The sequence below is a fragment of the Nicotiana tabacum genome, chromosome 22, assembly GCF_000715075.1.
Source record: "Nicotiana tabacum cultivar K326 chromosome 22, ASM71507v2, whole genome shotgun sequence".
Classification (NCBI taxonomy): Eukaryota; Viridiplantae; Streptophyta; class Magnoliopsida; order Solanales; family Solanaceae; genus Nicotiana; species Nicotiana tabacum.
Genome location: NC_134101.1, coordinates 65,456,738 through 65,479,930, shown reverse-complemented (window position 1 = coordinate 65,479,930; position 23,193 = coordinate 65,456,738). Strand labels below are relative to the sequence as shown.

General features: G+C 40.3%; 1 pseudogene; it reads left to right on the top strand.

Moving 5' to 3' along the window:
• The window catches only part of LOC107820015 (nudix hydrolase 9-like), a 36,268-nt pseudogene extending 13,897 nt beyond the window's left edge, over positions 1 to 22,371 (top strand).
• Positions 22,372 to 23,193: the final 822 nt, after the last annotated feature.

Genomic DNA, 23,193 nt, shown 5'->3' with positions numbered 1-23,193 from the left:
TGGATGAAAAGACCACCATTTTACCTAAGGGAATCATTGAGGATATTCTAGTTCGGGTGGACAAGTTTGTGTTCCCCGTAAACTTTATTGTGGTGGATATGAAGGTGAACAAGGAGGTGCCTCTAATTCTAGGGAGGCCATTCTTATGTACAGGCAGATCTATCTTTGATATCTATGAAAGGCAGCTTATGCTCAGAGTGGGAAACGAAAAAGTGGTGTTGCAGATGAAGAGGATGATGAAATACCCAAGTGATGAGGCATTCGCCTACTCGTGTTTCAAGCTGGATGTTGTTGGAGAATTGGCTGAAAAATACAAGCTTGACAAGCTTGTAGGGGATACTCTAGAGAGGTGTATTTCTCAGTCTAACATTGTGGATAATGAAGATCCTAAATTGAGGATCAAGTGGTTGATGAGGAGGAACTAAAAGAGGAGGCTTCTAAGCCTAGTATGGAATTGAAAGGCCTTCCCACTCACTTAAATATGTTTTTCTTGAAACTAACAATTTTCCTGTAATATTTCTACTGACTTGATAGGTTCGCAGAAAATTCTGTTGGAAGAAATTAGCAAACCAGTGGTGTAGCCCCAACGTAAGTTGAACAAAAATTTGGAGGAGGTAGTGCACAAAGAGATCATCAAACTGCTAGATGCTGGAGTGATTTTTTCCATCTCTGATAGCTAGTGGATTAGTCCAGCACAAGTTGTACCTAAGAAAGGGGGCATGACAGTGGTGAAAAATGAAGATAATGAATTGATCCCCACTAGAATAGTCACTGGGTGGAGAATGTGCATTGATTATAGAAGGCTAAATGATGCAACAAGGAAGGACCACTTCCCACTCCCCTTTATTGATCAAATGCTCGAGAAAGTGGCTGGGCATGGATGCTACTGCTTCTTGGATGGGTACTCTGGCTACAGTCAAATACCCATTGCCCCAGAAGATGTTGAGAAGACCATATTCACTTGCCCGTCTGGTATTTTTGCTTACAGGAGGATGCCGTTTTGGTTGTGTAATGCCCCTGCCACTTTTCAGAGGTGCATGATATATATATTTTCTTATTTAAATGGAAGTGTCTAGAAGTATTCATGGATGATTTCACCCTCTTTGGTGATGACTTAGAGGACTACTTGAAGAATTTGGAGCTCGTGCTTGAACGTTGTGAAGCCACGCACCTGGTTCTTAACTGGGAGAAGTGTCACTGGTGAAACAGGGAATTGTCTTGGGCTACAAAGTAACTGCACATGGAATTGAAGTTGACAGAGCCAAGGTGGATGTAATTGCTAGGCTCCCTCCACCAACTTCTGTGAAGAGCATAAGGAGTTTCTTGGGACATGCTGGGTTCTATAGGAGGTTCATCAAAAACTTCTCCAGCATTACCAAACCGTTGACTGCATTGCTAGCGAAAGATGTCAAGTTTGTTTTCAATATGGAGTGCTTACGAGCATTCAAATTGATAAAGGAAAAGCTTGTAAGTGCTCCTATTATGGTGACACCTGATTGGAGCCAGCCATTTGAGATAATGTGTGATGCCAGTGATGTAGCTGTGGGGGCAGTTCTGGGGCAAAGATGCCAGTTACGAGCATTTACTATGCCAGCAGGACGCTGAATGATGCCCAAGTCAACTATGCCACTACTCAGAAAGAGTTCTTTGTTGTGGTCTTTGCTTTTGACAAGTTTAGATCATACCTGGTGGGGAGCAAAGTGATTGTACACACAAATCACTCAGACTTGAAATATCTGTTGAGTAAGAAGGAGTCCAAGCCACGTCTGATGCAGTGGGTTTTATTGCTCAAAGAGTTTGACTTGGAGATCAAAGATAGGAAGGGCACAGAAAATCAAGTCACCGATCATCTATCTCTACTTGAGAGACCTCCGGTTGAAACAGTTGATGTAAGGGAGGAGTTTCCCGATGAGCAGATGTTTTCCATTGTTGCGATCTCCGAAAGGCCACCTTGGTATGCTGATGTAGCCAACTCTTTGGCTAGTGGATGGTTTCCGCGTGACCTCTCTCGTGATCAAAGACGGAAGCTTCAAGGTGAGGTAAAAAGTTATTTTTGGAATGACCCTTTCTTGTTTAAATTATGTGCAGATGGTGTGATTCGAAGGTGTGTGCCTGAAGGAGAGATGGCAAGCATTCTTTCTCAATGCCATGATGGAGTAGCTGGAGGACACTATGGTGGAAATCGCACTGCAGCAAAGGTCATGGAAGCCGATTTCTATTGGCCTACTTTGTACAAAGACACACGGGTGTATGTAGCTACATGTGACAAGTGTCAAAGGGCAGGTAACATTAGCAAGAGGGATGGGATGCCACTAAACTCCATTTTAGAATGTGAAATTTTTGACGTTTGGGGCATTGACTTTATGGGTATGTTCCCATCATCTTATTCATATGAGTATATCCTAGTAGCTGTTGACTACGTCTCTAAATGAGTCGAAGCAATCCTTACTAGGACCAATGATGCTCGGGTGGTGTGTGAGTTCCTACGAAAGAACATTTTTACCTGCTTTGAAACACCTCGAGTGATTATTAGTGACAATGGGTCGCACTTTGTGAATAAATAGTTTGCTACATTGTTATCTAAGTATGGGATCACACACAAAACAGGAACCCCGTACCATGCCCAAACTAGTGGGCAAGTTGAAGTGGCTAACCATGAACTTAAATGAATTCTTAAAAAGACGGTTAGTACTTCTCGTAAGGATTAGTCTGCAAAGTTGGATGAAGCTCTATGGGCGTATAGAATTGCGTTCAAAACAACTATAGGGACTTCACCATTCAAATTTGTGTATGGAAAATCGTGTCATATACCTGTTGAGATAGAACATAAAGCTTATTGGGCAATTAAGATGCTTAATCTTGATCTTAGTCTTACAGTTAAACACAGGTTGGCGCAGATGAACGAATTGGAGGAGTTTAAACTGGACGCGTATGAAAATGAGCGAATATTTAAGGAAAAGACAAAGAGGTGGCATAACCGTCTGATTAAGCCAAATGAGTTTCATGAAAGGGACAAAGTCTTACTATACAATAGTAGACTTAGGTTGTTTCCCGAAAGATGCAAATCAAGATGGACATGTCCGTATGTGGTGAAACACGTCTCACCGTATGTTGCTATTGAAATACAGGATGAAGAAGGGAATGACAGTTTTAAGGTTAATGGGCACAAGTTGAAACAGTACCTTGTTGAAGGATTTGACAAGCAATCCTCCATCTCTTTATTGCTTTTGTAGACTAGTTAGGTAATAGTATTTTAGGATTATTAGAGTTTAGGAGTTTTGGTAATTGTTTTAACAGGTATGAGCATGAATCGAACACAAAATAAGTACAAAATAAAGTCGGGGTGCGACCTGTAGGCTAAAAAGGTGAAAATAAAATCGGGACTATGAGAAAATTGGCCTACCGCGCCGCATGAGGTGCCGTGTGGGGTGTCCCGCTAGGTCAAATGGGAAAAATCTGTCAGAGATGGCTCTCTGGAAAACCCCACTACCGTGCCGCATGGGGCGCCGCGCCCAGCGGTGCGGTAGTATAAAATTTTTGGCCTTTAATTTTAAAAAAAAATTAAATTAAAATCTAATTTTAAAAAAAAATGGGACAGACTGCTACTCCCCCCACCCGTTATTTTTCTCCACTTTCCACCATATCTCTCATTCTCTCTCAAACCTCTCCTCTCTAACTCACCCCCAAATCCCCCATTCTTCTTCTTCTTCTTCTTCAAAGTTCACCTCCAATTCTCACTCTTCCATCACTCATCAAGGTAAGTTCTTCTTCTCCTTATTTTAGTATTTAATTGTAGATTTTAGTTAACTTAATTTTAAGTTCTCTAACCCTAGGTATTTTATTTTGTGCTAATCTTTTAGTTATTTTTCTTCTATTTTGGCCGAAATTCTTGCATAAACTTGTGGGGTTTTTATTTTTCTTATGATTATGGGTGATTTTTGGTGTGTTTTGATGGTGTTGGAATTAATTTATGTTGAGGCTTAGTGGGGGTGCCAAGTGGCCGAAAATTGGTGAAGTTTTGTGTAAACTTGTACACTTTGTGCTATTAGGAAGATGTGGTGATGTTGTGGTTGTGGTGAATGATATTTTTGATGTGGTTGTATGATGATTCTAACCCACTTTGAATTGAAATAAGAAGGTGAAAGGTATGCCCACAATGTGTTTGTTGAAATGTCTTAGTGACATAAAATTGTGTAGTATTGCTAACGTTAAAGGGAAGTGCTTTGTGGGGTGTGATGCTAGATGATAAGTGTGGGGTGAGAGGTCATGTTCGTATGTTGTAAAACTTTAATTTGTTACCCCCGAGTGCTAATTGATTGACCACCCCATACTAATGTGTTGCTAGGTGCTAAATGGGGTGCCCGATTCATGTTAAGTACTTGTGTAGTGTTGTATTGTATCGTAAATTTTATTAGTAGTGGATTAGACTAACTTCTTATGCTTCTTTTCTTAATTACTAGTTTAGCTTCTTAATTTTATCTTTTACACTAGTGTAGTCCGTGGTTATGTTGTTGTAAGGTTATGTTGGTGGTCGGGTGGGTTGTGGATTACTCGTGGTGTGCTTTCAATGGGGTAGTCTGAGTCCCCGATATACATTGTACTTGTGAACATGACAATAACATAAGTGTGGGGTGGTTACCCCATTCGGTCTTGTTTTTTATTTATAGTATTGTGGCTAATGTTGTTCGTTTTGTGCAGGTACAATGACTCGCCGTCCTAGCAAACGTTCTAACATAGGTACCTCAGAGGTTGCCTCTAGTAGCCATCGAGGAGGTAGGCGGGCACCTCCCCCTGCCCCAGTAGAGGAGGAAAAGGAGCGCATTGATCCTGATGCGGATATAGTACCAGGCTACAAGTATGGCATTCGGGCTGTGCCAGCTCATGCTAGGATGTGGTACCGGACCTTTGTTCTAGCGGTGAGTCCCGACCCGGAAGTTGGCATTGATGATGGTAAGCTAGCCAGGAAATACTTGGGGATTTACAACAATATCAGATACATGGGTTTTGAAAGCTTGTTCCGTCCCGGTGAGTTGGTGAATGTGAACATGCTTAAGGAGTTTTATGCTAATTGGCAACCCGAGGTCAATTTAGATGCAGTGTATGAAGTGGAGGTGCGAGGCAAGATGATTCCATTTTCTTCCTAGGTAATAAATCAGATCATGGGATTCACGGAGCATTCGCATAAGTTATTCTTGAGGTTGCTATGTCAGACCCCCTATCCTGATATTAGACGCCAGTTGTGTGGCGCGGGGTCTTTTGCCACATGGACGCGAGATGCTAATGAGTTCCACAAGGACATGAAGAAGTTCCATTTCTAGTGTCCCGCCAGAGTCATTCCCCGCTTGATTAATGCAAAGATCATGCCTACCCAGAACGACATTGATGTCTCCCTGTTGAAGGTGTGCCTCATTTATGTTATCTTGACTCGGATGAAGTTTGATCTGGGTAAAATTATGCTTGAGCACATGTCTCGAGTACGACCACTTGGGGCCCGCCACCTATATTTTCTGAGTATGATCACGTGGCTTCTGAGGACCCACCTTGTGGAGGAGGAGTTCCATTATGATCGGGAGATTCCGGTTTTGCGGCCTCTTAAGCCTTTTGATGTCACAGTTGTGAACCCCCCATCCCCCACTGCTGTTGTTCCTGTAGATTAAAGATTTGTTCGTGTTGAGGAGACACTACAAATGCTATATGCTGATATGCGCCTTCGCGCTGCTCGGGGAGAGGTTGCCTTGGTAGAGTTGTAGGAGGACCATCCCCTCTCCACGGGCTCGCAACAGTGGTTGGGTTTAGCTGCTGGAGTACAGATTCCACCAGCTGAGGACCCAACTCTTTTCCCTCTGATGATGAAGAGTACCTGCGCACTTTTGAGGGTATTGATGAGGAGTAAGCCACGGGCCTCAGGGAGTTACCTTTTCACTCTTGTTTTACTGTTTTGCATTGGGGACAATGCAATTTCTTAAGTGTGGGGTACTCCTATTTGATTGTATTTGTACTTGTTTTCTATTTGCCAGTTGGTTTTGTTTGATTTGTTTCTTGCTTTCTTAGACAATATGGTATGTGATCATAACTCTGAATTATATCGGCCTGTAATAGTTAGTAATTAATTCTTTAGTTTCGACTCTTCCTGACGATGGATTTCGTCGACGGCTTCTTGAGGGATTTGAAGTCGAACGAGAAAAATACAAAAAAAATCAAAAAATTTAAAAATCCTAAAATATGTCTTTTAGTTTAATTTTACTTTTTTAGGTTGTGTAATAATTTTCCCTTGGTTTTTACTTGAACCGGGTGTAGTTAGTTTTCTTGTTTTATAGGAATAAAGAATTTTGAGTCATAGTACTAATTTGAAGTAATTTTTCTTAACTGCATATGTCACGACCCAAAATCTCACCTGTCGTGATGGAGCCTATATCAATACTAGGCAAGCCGAAAATCTCAATAAAATACCATATCTTTTAACTTTGAAAAAAAAAACTAAATTCAGCGGAAGAAATCTAACAATTTCAAATATAACACTCCTAAAACCCGGTGTCACTAAGTATATGAGCATCTAAATAAATACAAAGTCTGCCTGATAAACATCACTATCTGAAGTATAGAACAATACAATAACTAAACAGGAAGGAAATCAAGTCTGCGGTCGTCAAGCAGCTACCTTGATACTCTCCAACAGAAATAACTCCGAATTCTAGTGCTCGTCGTATCCGGGAGCACCTGCATCTGCACACGAGGTACAGAGTGTAGTATGAGTACAACTAACTCAACAAATAACAAGACTAACCTCTGGGATGAAAGAAATGATGAGCTCCACAGGTATAGTCCAGTAAAAATAATGGTACAGAAATGTAGGCATGCTTTCAAGTTCAACAGTTAAACTCAGTACAAGTGAAATAGATCAATACTGCATAATATGAGGCATATGACATCTCAGTATAAAGACCTCATGTAAATAATGGTCACAAATTATTCGGTCACTCGGTACTGTTTATGGCCAATGCAGCCCAGGGGTGTTCCAACCCATATATATATGCACATCGACTGACAGTCAGTCACCCAGTACCGTATAAGGCCAATCCAGCCCTGGGATAATTTATCCCTAAATATAAATGATACTCACAAGATCCATGTCCACATAACTCATTACAATACAAATAAGTAAGGCAAGTCCATGCCTTGGGAAAATCATCCCAAATATATATATATAAGCAGTAAGTAAGGCAAGTCCATGCCCTGGGAAGTCCACCCCGAATATCGATGATCATCTACGCTCACTGGGGTGTGTACAGACTCCGGAGGGGCTCCTTCAGCCCAAGCGTAATACAAAGCCAATATGGCCTACTGCAGGCGGGCAGTCTCGATCCGTATAATAACTAAGTCTATAAGGCCTGCTGCAGGCGGGCAACCCCGATCCATAAAATAGTAAAGCCAATAAGGCCTGCTGTAGGCGGGCAACCCCGATCCATAAAATAAAAAAGGCAATAAGGCATGCTGCAGGCGGGCTGCCCCGATCCATAAAATAGTAAAGCCAATAAGGCCTGCTGCAGGCGGGCAGCCCCGATCCATATAATAATGATGTATAAATCCATTATGGCCTGCTGCGTTGCGCAACTCAATCCCATAAATATCCTCACAATGGATAATTATTACTGAGTATGAAATGTATATTTTTGAACAATTAATTCATTAACAACACGACCCCATGGGTCATAAATATTGACACGTAGCCTAAACACGATCTTTATTACAAGCCTCAGCTTAATTCCTCTAAAACGTGCCACATGTTCAGATAATAACATGATTCTTTGATTTTTACAACTTCATAGGATTTATTCAAGACACAATTTTTGTGGTTCACACCTACATGTTCGTCACATATCGTGTGTGTCACCTTTGACAATTCATATCATACCAAATTCGGGGATTCATACCCTCAGAACCAAGTTTAGAAGTATTACTTACCTCAAACCGTGTAATTCTTTACTCCGCTATGCCTTTGTCTCGTGAATTGGCCTCCAAACACCTCGAATATAGCCACAAATAATTCGTTTCTGTTAATAAAATTTATTGGAATTAATTCCATGAGAAAATACTAATTTTTCATAAAAATCCGTAATTTAGCTCAAAAATCGTCCGTGGGACCCACCTTTCGGAACCCGACAAAAGTTACAAAATCCGACAACCCATTCAATTACGAGTTCAATCATACTAATTTCACTCAAATCCGACTCCGAATCGGTGTTCAAATCTCGAAAATTCATTTTATGAAGTTTCTACAATCCACCTCAAAGTACTAATCAGATGATGAAATCATTAATATATTCATGTATATTAACCAAATCCGAGTTAGAATCACTTATCTCGATGAATTTCTTGAAAAACTCACGAAAAATCGTCTCAAACCAAGTTCCCAAGGTCCATAATGTGAAATAATACCCTAAACCTCGGATATATAGTACATCCTCTGAACTCCAATTTCGCGGTCAGCGAAATTCCAAGCGCAGCCGCGCCCCGGGTCCCGCGGTCACGAAAAACTTGTGCGTCCGTGAAATTCTTGGGGGTGCACTGCCAGACTTTAGTATTTTGGTTATAACTTTCACTACAGATGTCCAAATGATGACTTCCTTATCTTTCTAGAAACTAGACACGAAGGGCTACAATTTTTATTTTTAAATCACCTCTAAATTCCTTGTAGATCAAAAGATATAGGCTTCCGAAGTCGGACCAACGGATCTGCAAAACTTCCAACCGCGGTCCGCAAAATTCCAAGCGCGGCCGCGAAATTCTGCTACGGTCCGCACCTCTCCTTCGCCTCAGCACCCCAAAATGCGCGGTCCGCGCCCCCAAAAGTGCCAGAACAATATTAGAGTGCCAAAATATCCGTACTCGCTCAAAACTCACCCCGAATCTCATCCGGAATCTCCCGGACACAAACCATATATGAATTTCAATCATAAAATACGCTACGGACCTGCTTGCGCACTTAAAACACTGAAAAGAGGTCGTCTTGACCCGATATTGACCATGGTCAAACTCCCAAATTTCTTAACTTTATAAATCTCTCAACCAATGATCCAAAAATACACCCAAGCCCCTCGAGACCTTAACCAAATATACCAATACGTTCCATAACATAACACGGACCTACTCGAGGCCTCAAATCATATCAAATAACATCAAAACGACGAATCACACCTCAAATCAAAATCTATGAACTTTGAACTTTCAAATTCTATATCAGGTGCCGAAACATATCAAATCAATCTGGAATGACTTCAAATTTTGCATACAAGTCATAAATAACATAACAAAGCTATTCAAATTTTGAGAATCAGATTCCGACCCCTATATCAAAAAGTCAACCACCGGTCAAAAAGTTCCAAAATTTCAACTTTCGGCATTTCAAGCCTAATTCTACCACGGACCTCCAATTAATTTTTCGGACACGCTCCTAAGTCCAAAATCACTATACAGAGCTATTGGAATTATCAAAACTCCATTCCGAGGTCGTTTACACATAAGTCGACATCCGGTCAGTATTTTAACTTAAGCTTTAAACCTTGGAACTAAGTATTCCAATTCATTTCAAAACCTCACCGGACCCGAACCAATTACCCCGGTAATTCACACAACAACTGTAAAGTACAATTTGAGTAGTAAATGAGGAAACGGGGTTGTAATATTCCAAACGACCGGCCGGGTCGTTATATTCTCCCCTACTTAAACATACGTTCGTCCTCGAACGTGTCAAGAGTTGTTTCCAAGCCATCAAATCACTGTTCCATCTTACCACACACGTACCCGTGGGTGATCCCACGTCACCCTATTCCACATAGGCCTGGCAACACAATACAACCGAAAATCCTTAATTTAACCTTAGCCCAAAAACCTTGGAAATTCAATTCCCAACCTTTCAGAATTTCTTTTCAAGACACGAATATTACATTTAAACAATGTATGAGTCTGAACAAGTTGCATCAACTATAACTATAATCACGAATATAATCACTTAACATACTACACAACTCGCAACCTTGTACCCAAAAATGAAAAATGTCTCAAAGTAGAGGACCGTATTGTAAGTTCAACAAGCACCGCCACAACTGTGATGCTATAAGCTCATTATTATTATATATAGTAGAACCCATACATACGAATTTAATAAGGTAACCAGCTCTCCTAGAGCTCACATTAAGATCAATCCGCACGGACAACTCACGTGCTATCGTATCAATATCTGGACCCGCACGAATAACTCACGTGCCAATAATATCAGTATATGGATCTGCACGGACAACTCACGTGCCAATAATATCAGTATATGGATCCGCACGGACAACTCACGTGCTAATAACATAAATCGCCTGGCATGGTCACAGGCCTCCAGTCCCAGCATATCATACAAGAGCAATTAAACAAGTACACATGTATATGATAATGAAATAAGATTCTCATGCTCCTGGACTGGTATAAATAACACGCCATAGCATAAGCATATGCAAAGTCTGCTATCATACTTCAAATTGGCAAGTTAACGCAGAAATAGTAACTACCCCGTTTATTTAGAGGAATTAGCCTCTTTGTAACCTCAAATGTAGCCCAGGTAGTTCTCAACAAAGGTACAAACACGAGAAACGTTATAACTTTACGCTTAACAGTCAACTCTAGGCATATCATAGCCTAAGCATTCTTTTGAGTATGAATACTTGCCCCGATGCCCGCACATTTTGCTCAAACCTCACATATATGCACACTTACAGTGCGTAGCCATCACAAATAATTAGCGCAACTAGTGCCTCCAGTGAGTTAAAATAAAATACTCACCTCAAACAGGCCGCAACCCGAAACAATATACTTATAAGAACTCTCAGTCTCCAAATTCATCAAACACATGAATCACTGTAGCTGATCCCAACTCCAGCACTAGAATGACTAATACATCTTACATTCACGATCTTCCCATAAGGAATACTTTCATAATTCTTTCGTGCCACATAGCAATAATTTGAATATCAGTAGTCTATTAACTAAGTGAGTACTGCAATACCAATGAATATCCGTAAGTCAAAACATAATGCGCCTTTTGAAATGCGCACCCTTCTCAGGGATTATCGAGCAGTTATAACATTCATCTAAATATCTAAAACTGGCCATTCTGTCCAAAATTCGTGATCTTCCTTTCAAGAATGAACTGCTACCTTGTACATGTAAATCTAAATCCGGCATAACACATCACATCTATCATGTGAAAGGAACGAGAATCTCATTATAAACTCTGATTCACCAGCAAATTACATACCCTATTAGTTAGAAAACTTTCTCAAGAATCATCCACTCTGCTCAAATCTAATTTACTCCTCCCCAAACTGGCCGAAAGATATGTGCTCCTTTAGCACGATCAACACTCAAAGAAGTAACCCTGCCTTAACACGACCAATCAAATTCATACTTCGTGTGCACTACATCCTTCAAAATAACAATTTAATCATCTCATAAAGTGCAATATAACCCGCATTCAAGAAATTTTCTTACTCAAGTCATCCCCGATCTCAACCTCTGCAAGTCGTAACCAACCCACAAGTATGCCTCAAATAAAAACTAAAATTTAACATATATCCATGAAATTGAATTGTCAATAGCAGACTCCCCCACTTGGCTCAAAGCCATAGATTAAAATACTTGATAACTCACAATACCCATACTTTATTACTGCCTTAATACCGGAGTCAGTTCAATAACAATTCTTCTCAAGCTCAAGACACACCAACCATAAAATACCTCAATCATCCGCTAATCTCATATTCATTCTCTTAACACTCAAGTCAACTTTCTCAACCAGATTCAAATTCAAGTCTCAACACATACACCCTGCTGGCAGAAAAGAAACTCTCTATTCACATCATAAGGAACACACTTACATAAATTACTGCGCAGGGGATAACCCACCTGCTTAGTCTCAAATTGGCATCTTGTTATACCCTTTCGCAGCCACAATTACTATGAAATCACTTAATCTTTCTGAGTCCAAACTCATTAGCCAGACACAAGAATTTAATTTGCCCCAAAATTTAACAACGTGAAAGATCTTTCAAAACATTCACACTCGAGATTGTACGTCACATCAAAATGAAAATAAAGCACCCAATGGACTTCCTTTACATTTCAAGGAAACACTTCCTATCACATTCAAATCGTCTTAACACATCCCGCAGTTACATCATACTCATCACAAAGCCATTCCACCGCTCATCGAGCCACAAATTCCACTCGTAAGTACATTACCGGACATATGAGTCCAAATGTACAGATTACAACTGAAACTACCAAGCCTAAGCTATTGTATAAACCTGGCCTCAAGTCCTCCAGACTGGACCATCACCAAAACACAGAATACATATCTTGAACCTCGTTCATAAAATCACAAGTCGGTGATGCACAGCTGATACCGAGCGCTCATGTGCGCATACAAATACGTGGAAGAAATTCAAAGAGTTATGATTCAAGATGAATCAATTCCGCACGATAGAATACAAGAAAGTGAAATTTTCCTAAGGGTTCGGCAGCCTCTTACGATAAGTACAGACGTCTTCGTACAGATCCACAAGACTCTACTAAACCTGCTCATGACTCGTGAGACCTATGTCACCTAAAGCTCTGATACCAAGTTGTCACGACCCAAAATCTCACCTGTCGTGATGGCGTCTATCTCAATACAAGGCAAGCTGAAAATCTCAATAAAACACCATATCTTTTAACTTTGAAAACAAAATAATTAAATTCAGCGAAAGAAATCTCACAATTTCAAATATAACACTCCTAAAACCCGGTGTCACTGAGTACATGAGCATCTAAATGAATACAAAGTCTGCCTGATAAACATCACTATTTGAAGTATAGAACAGTACAATAACTAAACATGAAGGAAATCAAGTCTGCGGTCGTCAAGCAGCTACCTTGATACTCTCCAACAAAAATAACTCCAAATTCTAGCACTCATCGTATCCGGGAGCACCTGGATCTGCACACGAGGTACAGAGTGTAGTATGAGTACAACTAACTCAATAAATAACAAGACTAACCTCTGGGCTGAAAGAAATGATGAGCTCCGCAGGTACAGTCCAGTAAAAATAATGGTACAGAAATGTAGGCATGCTTTCAAGTTCAACAGTTAAACTCAGTACAAGTGAAATAGACCAATACTGCATGATATGAGGCATATGACATCTCAGTAGAAAGACCTCATGTAAATACTGGTCACAAATTATCCGGTCACTCGGTACTGTTTATGGCCAATCCAGCCCAGGGGTGTTCCAACCCGTATATATATATGCACATCGACTCACAGTCAGTCACCCAGTACCGTATAAGGCCAATCCAGCCCTGGGATAATTTATCCCTAAATATAAATGATACTGACAAGATCCATATCCACATAACTCATTACAATATAAATAAGTAAGGCAAGTCCATGCCCTGGGAAAATCATCCCAAATATATATATAAGCAGTAAGTAAGGCAAGTCCATGCCCTGGGAAGTCCATCCAGAATATCGATGATCATCTACGCTCACTGGAGTGTGTACAGACTCCGGAGGGGCTCCTTCAGCCCAAGCGTAATACAAAGCCAATATGGCCTACTACAGGCGGGCAATCCCGATTCGTATAATAACAAAGCCTATAAGGCCTGCTGCAGGCGGGCAGCCCCCATCCATAAAATAGTAAAACCAATAAGGCATGCTGCAGGCGGGCTGCCCCGATCCATAAAATAGTAAAGCCAATAAGGCCTGCTGCAGGCGGGCAGCCATAAAATAGTAAAGCCAATAGGACCTGCTGCAGGCGGACAGCCCCGATCCATATAATAGTAAAGCCAATAAGGCCTGCTGCAGGAAGGCAGCCCCGATCCATATAATAATGATGTATAAAGCCATTATGGCTTGCTGCGTTGCGCAGCTCAATCCCATAAATATCATGACAATGGACAATTATTACCGAGTATGAAATGTATATTTTTGAATAATTAATTCAATAACAACATGACCTCATGGGTCATAAATATTGGCACGTAGCCTAAACACGATCTTTATTACAAGCCTCGGCTCAATTCCTCTAACACGTGCCACATGTTCAGATAATAACATGATTCTTTGATATTTACAACTTCACATGATTTATTCAAGACACAATTTCTGTGGTGCACGCCTACATGTTCGTCACATATCGTGTGTGTCACCTTCAACAATTCATATCATACCAAATTTGGGGATTCATACCCTCAGAACTAAGTTTAGAAGTGTTACTTACCTCAAACCTTGTCCCAGCGAAATCCATGAACTATCAGAAATGGGGTACACAACCCCTGCATTTAGCCACTTGATGATCTATTTCTTGACTACCTCTTGCATGGCCTCGTTCAACCTCTTTTGATGTTCCACGGAGGGTTTTGCATCTTCCTCCAATATGATTTTGTGCATGCAAAAGGCGGGGCTTATACCCCGAATATCCGCCAATGTCCAACCTATTGCTTTCTTCCTTCTTTGGAGCACTGTTAGGGTGGAATCTACCTGCACGTTAGTTAAGCATGAAGAAATAATAACAAGTAATGTGGAACAAGGGCCTAAGAACTCATACCTGAGGTGTGAAGGCAAGGGCTTAAACTCCAATTTTGGTGGCTCCTCGATTGAGGGCTTTGTTGGCGTAGTCTTACGGTTCTCAAGGTCCAAGGACAGTTTACGGGGTCCATATGTGTAGGATCCTATTCCTTGCAAAGCATTTGCACATTCTATCAAGCATGCCTTCTCATCATCCTCCCGATTCAACAACACAGCTTCCAGAGGGTCTTCCATATTGATCATAGCACTAGTGTCATCAACAATCACCTCCGTCACTAGATCCACAAAAGAGCATACTTCGTTGCTATTTGGCTACCTCATTGACTTGCACACGTGGAACACAACTTTTTCATCGCCCACCCGGAAGGTGAGCTCCCCAGCTTGCACATCAACCAATGCCTTCCCTGTTTCTAGGAAAGGTCTCCCCAATATGATTGGCACCTCATAGTCAACCTCACAGTCAAGTATCACAAAATCTGCGGGAAGTATGAACTCGTCGACCCGAACTAGCACATCATCAATTATCCCCAATGGCCTCTTCATTGTTCGGTCCGCCATTTGCAACCTCATGGAAGTAGGTCTTGGTTTCTGAATCTCCAATGTCTTGAACACAAAATATCGCATCAAATTAATGCTTGCTCCCAAATCGCACAAGGCTTTGGAGAAATTGGCACTACGGATAGTGCATGGAATTGTAAAGGCACCGAGATCTTCTAGCTTTGGAGCCATGGAATGCACAATGGCACTCACTTGATGTGTCATTTTGATCGTCTCACAGTTCATTGACATCTTCTTTGTTACAAGTCCTTCATGAACTTGCCATATCCCGACATTTGTTCTAGAGCTTCAACCAAAGGTACATTTATGGACAAAATTTTCATGATATCAATGAATTTCTTGAATTTGTTCTCATTGTTTTGCTTTGCAAGCCTTTGAGGATACGATGGAGGAGGCCTTAGCAAAGGGGCCTTGGCTTTGGGCACTACCATTTCCGGTATGTCTATCATGTGTTCCCTAGACGGGTTCACATCATTTTGTGTCTCCTCCATGTTGTCATCAATGTCTATCCTCATTTCATCATTCACCTTCTCATCATTGGCTTGGATCTCATATTCTTCTTGCACAACCAAATCATTATTCACAATCTTTCTTGGATTGGAGGTACTTACATCTCCACCTCTACCGCGTCTTGTGATCACTGCCATAGCATGGCCTGTATTATTCCCATCCTTTGGGTTAACTACCGTATCACTTGGTAGTGCCCCCTTAGGGCGAGTATTCAACGCTTGAGAAATTTGACCCATTTGTACTTCCAAGTTGCGGATAGAAGTATTGTGGGAGGCTACTCTGATGCCATTGTGCATTCTTTCTATCATTTATTTGAACATACTTTCTATCCGTCCTATCTCATTGTTGGAAAAACTTTACCCTTGTGATGGATATGGAGGTGGGTTGTTGGGTTGTTGATACATCGGGGGCCTTTGAGGGTCCGACCCCCGGTTCCCTTAATTATTGTTGTTCCAACCCCCTTGGTTTCCATTGCCTCCCCAATTACTATTATTGCTGCCACCCCAGTTGCCTTGGTTATTTCCTTGATTCCCCCAATTTTGATTGTTGTTCCCCCAATTGTTCAGATTGTTGTTGTTTTCACTATTCCAATTCCCTTGGCCTTGGTTGCCCCAATTTTGATTGTTTCCCTGTGATCTCCACTGTTGTTGATTTGGAGCATTGCTCCGTTGACCTTGGTAATTGTTCACATATTGAACCCCTTCGCTTTGATCATCATAAGAGTCATCTTGGTTGTACCCACTACCACTTTGCTCAAATTGATCCTGATTGTGTTGAACTTGTACACCCCTTTGTCTCATCTTGTTAACCATTACATTCACTCCTTCCATGGCATTTACTTGCTTTGTCCCCTGAACCTACTGAAGCTGTGCCTTGGCTAACTGATTCATGGTAGTTGTCAACTCTGCTATGGCTTATCCGTGATCATGGAGTTCCTTGTGAAGGTGGATAACATTAGGGTCACCCTGAGGAACGTTGGCCCGACTTTGCCAAGCTGAAGAGGTATCCGCCATCTCATCTAATATTTCACATGCCTTTGAATATGGCGTGTTCATGAAGTTACCCCATGCGAGCTGATTCACCACACACTGGTTAGTTGTGTTGATACCCCTATAAATGGTTTGCTGGATCATTGCTTCAGTCATATCGTTGTTGGGGCACTCTTTGACCATTGTCCGGTACCGTTCCCAAATCTCATGTAACGGTTCATTTGGCTCTTGTTTAAAAACAAGGATTTCATCTCTCAATGTTGCCATATGTCCCGGAGAAAAGAACTTCGCTATGAACTTCTCGGGAAACTCATCCCAAGTGTTGATGGAATGGTTGGGTAGCCTTTCAAGCCAATCCAAAGCCTTCCCTCTAAGTGAGAAAGGGAAAAGCCTCAAACTCAAAGCGTCTTCAGATACATTCGTCTGCTTGCTCCCCCAACATGTGTCTACAAAACCTTTGAGATGCTTATATGCGTTCTGATGTGGAGCTCCGATGAAGAAACCCCTTTGTTCCAATAGAGTAAGCATGACATTTGTTATTTGGAAATTGCCTGCCCGAATCCGGGGCGGGACAATTACTCTTGCGTAGCCTTCATTGGGCAACACCCGGTGTGCTGCCCTTAGAGGAGGTGGGGAGGGTTTGGAACATTGTCATGAGGCGGGCGGCCTCTTCTTTGTACTTGAGGTTCAAGATGAACCTCATCCACTTCATTATCATCTACCTCCTCCTCCTGAGGAATATGTCTGAGGACCTCGTTAAGAGCCATTTGGTACCTAAAAGCAATTGACACACAAAAGTTAGAAAAACGGAAGGAAAGAAAAACAAAACACACAAATAGTTAAATATATAGCTAAGACCGTCTAACTCTCCGGCAACGGCGCCAAAAATTGATAGGGTCAAAACCTACACCACTATTGAGTAGCGAGGATGGTCGATGCAGTTTTACCCAACAAGGTTGGGATCGATTTCCACAGGGAGTTAATTGATTTGGAATTAGGTTTATATCTAAATCTAGATGCATGTGTTGCTCCTAATTGCACTTCCAAACATGATGGTGTTGATTCTACTTCTAATTCTATTCTATTGTATGCAATGATTAAAGCTAAGTACAATATTTTTGATGTTGGTTTTCAAGAGTTTAAAAGGACTAGGGTAGTGACTTTCGCCTAGGTGGACATCTAACGGGTAGTAAGAATCTAGGGCAAGCTTGATTAATTTGGGATCGTAATATAGCCATCACACCCAAGTACTCACTCTATATCTCTCGATAGTTTGAGTGATTTTGCCCAATTTGGCTTTCTCAAGTCCAACTGGGTATTCATGCAAGTCATGTGATATTAGCTCAAGTCGGGTATTACTATATCTAGGTTTAACCCTTTAATTGGGCTATCAATTTCTTGAGTTCACCCCAATTCCTTGTTAGCCTAGTTTTCCCAGACTTAATCCCTCTTTCTCAAGAAGATACCAAATCATAAAGGCATGAATCAGTGTTTGCAACCAATAATTCTATAATTCTAGCAAGAACTAAGCTAAATATCGCCAACCCATAGACATTCAAGCCCTAAAATTCAAGACCCATTAAATACCCACACTAGGGTTGAGTCACAACCCTAGCTATGAGTCTAGCCACTCATAATAATAGTAGAAATCAAAGATAAGGAGAAGATATAATCCATAATACAAAATTAAAAGATGAAAATCTAATATTATAAAGTAAATCTTGTTTAAAATTGCCCAAAAAGGTAAACCTAGTTGTCTCACGTACTCAGCAAAAACATAACATAACCTAAAATTGACAAAAGATCTATTTATACTAAGCTAAAATCTCTGGACAAAAATACCCCTGCGAAAGTTTCGCGGCCGCGTAATTCTGATCGCGACCGCGTAATTCTGATCGCGGTCTGCGTAATTTCTACCGCATCCCCGTGAGAGACTTCTGCGGCCGCATAATTTTGACGCGGACCGCCCTTCTCATTTTTGCTTGAATTATGCACTCTCTGAACCTTAGCAACTGCGGTCCGCGGAATTTCCATCGCGGTCGCGCTGGTACTTTCGTGGCCGCATCTTCTTGTCGCGGTCCGCGTTCATGTTTGTGCCCAAAAAACCATCTCTCTGATTCTTCATATCGCAGACCGCGAAATAATGGCCGCGTCCGTGTTGATACTTTCGCGGTCGCAATTATTTGTCGCGGTCCGCGTTCCATACCTCTTGGCCCAGTTTTGGTTTTTGTTCAAGTTTTGACTCCTTTATGAGTTGATTATTTCTCCTTTGGTTCATTTTGAACAATCCCTGCAAGCAAGTATATTAAGTTAGTTTCCGGAAATACCTTCACGTATTTTTGGCCCAAAATACAAGTTAAAGAGAGCAATTAATAGGCTTAAATCCCTACTTATCAGCCTGTAATTCTATTTTATTTGGCAACCACACTACAAGCTTGACTCCTTTGTTTGAATTGACTATCTGTTTGAACCAGTGACCTCTCTTGAGTACTTGAATTTGGTATGAGCTTGTTTAAAGCTACAGGGAGGTATGGTTAGGTCTTGAGTGGAACTATAGAAAAGGAGAAAGGTGCATTGATTTGAGAGCCACTTGAAAGGAATTGAGATAAAAGGAGAGAAAATCAAATCTAGAAAAAAAATGTTGGTATTTCTATATATTATAAAGAAAATTAGTCCTTGCTAGTGGTAAATCTTGCTTTGTCTGTGCTTAAAGAAATTGGGAGCTTGGTATTAATATGATGTGAAGGCTAGGACTTAGTTCAACACAAGTGTGGGGTTTAGTGTGTTAATGTACATGTATTAAAGTGCTTATGGAGGTGTCGTCACTATATCCATATGTATCCTACCAGTCTCACAACCTATATTACAACCAAATTAAGTCCTACTTGATCCTTGACTGAATGAGCTCAAATTAGTAGAGTATTACACTACGGGCAAGCATATGGTACCTCTTCTATGGCGCATGAATTTTATTTCTGAGAGTGAGTGAATTCTTTCTATCTTGAGTTCCTAATTGCTCTTGAACTTTATTGTATATGGAACTACTCTCTATTATTTGTGTGAGGGCACATGACTTGTGAAGGTAAGGTAAAGTCTTTGACCTCTGTGTTAGAGTATGTGAATAGGTTGTGAAAAATACACTGTGCTTTTGAGTCGAGTCTTGAGGTCAGGATGTTATGATAAGGTGCTTAGTTGATTTTAAACATTCTTGGCATGATGTGTTAGGGATGTTGTTTAATGAAAAGATCGTCCCTAGGTGAAGTGCAGTTTGATTGCTCGAGGACGAGCAATGGTCTAAGTATGTGGTGTTGATGGTAGGTTAGAAACACGTATTTTAGCCGTAGTATTGCACTCTAATTATTGTATTTTACGTGTGTTTGAGCTTAATTGATAGTAAATTATACTTATTACGTATTTTATGCCTTGTAGGAAATAATTTTGAGCTATTTAGGTAATTTGGAGCGAAATCAAACAAGTTGGAGCTTTGAAGTCTGAGTAGAAGCCCACGAAATTAAGCCGGGATCACGTCCTGAATTTTCTCACTAGCGCGCCACATGGGGCGGAATGACGTGCAGCGCGGCTGTGCAAATTATCAGAGTGATTTCCAAGTTCGGCTAGGAAAGGGTAGTTTCATCCGAGCTTTTTTCTACACGGTATAAATACATCAAAAATACGATTTTGAATGGACTTTTGACCTACGGGAGATTGGAGAACCAACCAAGGCAAAAAGACTCAAGAATTCATCAATACTACAATCTGCAATCGCTGTAATACGGGAGTTTGTATCTAATCATTAGAATTGATGTTTTCTTTGTTCTTAAACATATTTGAGATGTATTACTCCATTGTTATGGAGTAATTTCCATTAGGGTGTTGACAGATATGATGTTTCGATAACTTGATTAGGGATTCGATTCTTGATAATTGTTAGAATTAATTGATGGAGCTTTAATTTGTATTGTGAGTTATTTATTGTTATGCTTAATTGAAAGAGGAGTTTGAATTTGAATTTCTTCACATCTTATGCTCTAGTTTAAATTCATGATTCAAATAAGTAATCGAAAGAGCCTTTTGAATTGTTAATCGAACTAGAAAATAGGGAAATATTCGTGAGAATTTACCCTTTAGATCATAACCATCATTTGATTGTTGCAATTGTTTACCGTGCTTCAATTGAATTAATTACTGAATTAACGTTTAATCGAAAGAGGAACATTAACTTCAAGTGCAATCTTATTAACGGTTGAATTCGTGAGAATCAACCGTATTATAGAGTGAATTAACTCAAGAATTGGATCCCGAGTCAGTTATCTTTCACCTATCTAGTCAAATACTTTTATCCCTCTCATTGATAATTCTTTGTTGCACATCTGCTGTCTTTTGTGATCAATTGTTATTTGCTTAATTTTTAGTAGTTAATCGTAGTAACAGTCATCAAATCAAGTGTTAATTTTCCTAGATAGTAATCAACTGAAGATTATTCGAACACTGTTTAAATCCAATCCTTATGGAGACGATAATTAAACTATACTATCTTTGACTAGCGAGCAATAATTTTGTGTTGTATCTTGCGCTCGTCAAATTTTGCTACACCGACTTCTGCTGCTTTGTCTAAGCTAAAACTTTAGAGCATCTCGTATGATGTTGAGGTATGATAAATGATATGCTGGCGATATAATACACGTTGTAATAGTAATATATCGAAGGAGCAATGCTGAGGAACTATTTATGTGAAGTTGTAGCCATCTGGAAACTTGTAGGTTAAAGTTGGAGTCATAATTTAATAATTTGTCTGATTAGCTATATTATTTCAGATACTATGTATCTATAACCTTTCACCATCTTCGTCGTCTATGCAATTTGGCATAACTCTATTAACTCGTAGAATTAAAATCATGAAAATGTAAGTCTTCCCATTTTTCTCGAGAAATACTTCTCGTCATTTTCAGTTGCTCATAAAGTATCTTAACAAGTAAGGCAGGTTCTATCCTTGTTTCTGTGAGCAAAGGAGCACCACTTGTGATGCTTAAGAGTAGAAAAGTGATTTGTGCAATTCTATCCTTGTTACTGCAGGAAGCTTTAAAAATATCATGAACACTTGTTTTCAGCATTTTTCTTGCTCCTAAACCAGAGCTGAAACCCTTAGAGATGATGAAATCTTTCTTTCAAGAAAATATTCAGCCCATTTCAGTTATAAATGTTCATAAATTTAAACCCTAGAGGGAACTAATATTATGTCCTATGCACGCGATAATTTGTAGCTAAAATTAGTGTCTATACTGGAAGTCCATAGCTTGAGTTAGACCATTTAGAGGATATTTAGTCATGTGTTGTAGCGATTCTCCTTTTACTTATTTATTGTTTTCATTTCTTGCATTTCTTACTGCCTAAAATGTTGGGCAGCGTGGACATTATTTCACCATTTCAAGAGTGCTAATGGTGGGTGTATGTTGGGCTTTTAGCAAGGTACAGTTGTTGAAATACTTGTGTTACTGAAAATAGTATGTTGCGGAAGGCCTGTTTAGCTGTATTTATATTTTGCTCTAAACTGCTATTTATATGGTTTTATTCTGTTAATGAGTTTTTATGATGCTTACTATTTTTTATCAGAATGAGTTGGAGAATATGGCTTCTAAAATGCATGGCTGCCATCGAGGAGGATTTGCACTCTACGAGTTAATAGTACAAGGGACGGCCAGCAACTAGGTTAGTGCCTTCTTTTGCTAAATGTTGAGCTGATGGATTATTTAGCATCTAAACCAAGACATAAATATTAATAGTTGTAGAGTTTATTTAATTAGCCTTTTTTTGCATTTGGGCCATTCTATAACTTTAGCCTATTTTATTCTTAGCCCATTATATATTCTATCAGCTTTCATTAGCTTAGCCTTAGTGAGCCCATCATATAAATAGGGGCATGTGTTTCTAGAAAGACCCATCGGGTCATTTTGATACGTAACAAAAACACAAATAGACCCCAATTCTATCTCAATGAAATCATGAAACCCTAATGAGGTTTTTCTCTTCTCCTACTCGATTCATAATATTTTCATGGTATAAGAGTAGAGATTCTGGTGTATCTCATCTCGCTCTTTAGTTCGATCTTACCCCGGTTCTGTTCCGTTGAGTTCCTGTTCTCCGGTGGTTGGTGAATCGAGGGGATGTTTCAGACGAAGAAGGTGCTTTGCCGATCGGCGTCTCGATTCAACGTTTTAGGTTGATTTCTGGCATTTTTAAGCTTAGATCCGGCGAGTCTTCGTACTTTGGGTTAATACCTCTCGATGCTAGGGTTACGCCTGATTTGAAGGTTGTTCTTCTCCGGTGGCGAAGAAGTTGGGTAAACACATTCCTTTTTCTAATTAGGGCTCCTGCATGTGTAGTTTTGCTAGTTTAGCTTAGAATTTAGTGTGTTGTATATTTTTACTGAGACTTTGATGTGATTTCCTCTTTCTTTCCATTGTCGACCTTCCTTGTTCACTAATTTTTGTGAAGTAGTCATGGGTAGCACTGATAGCTTCTCCCCTGATC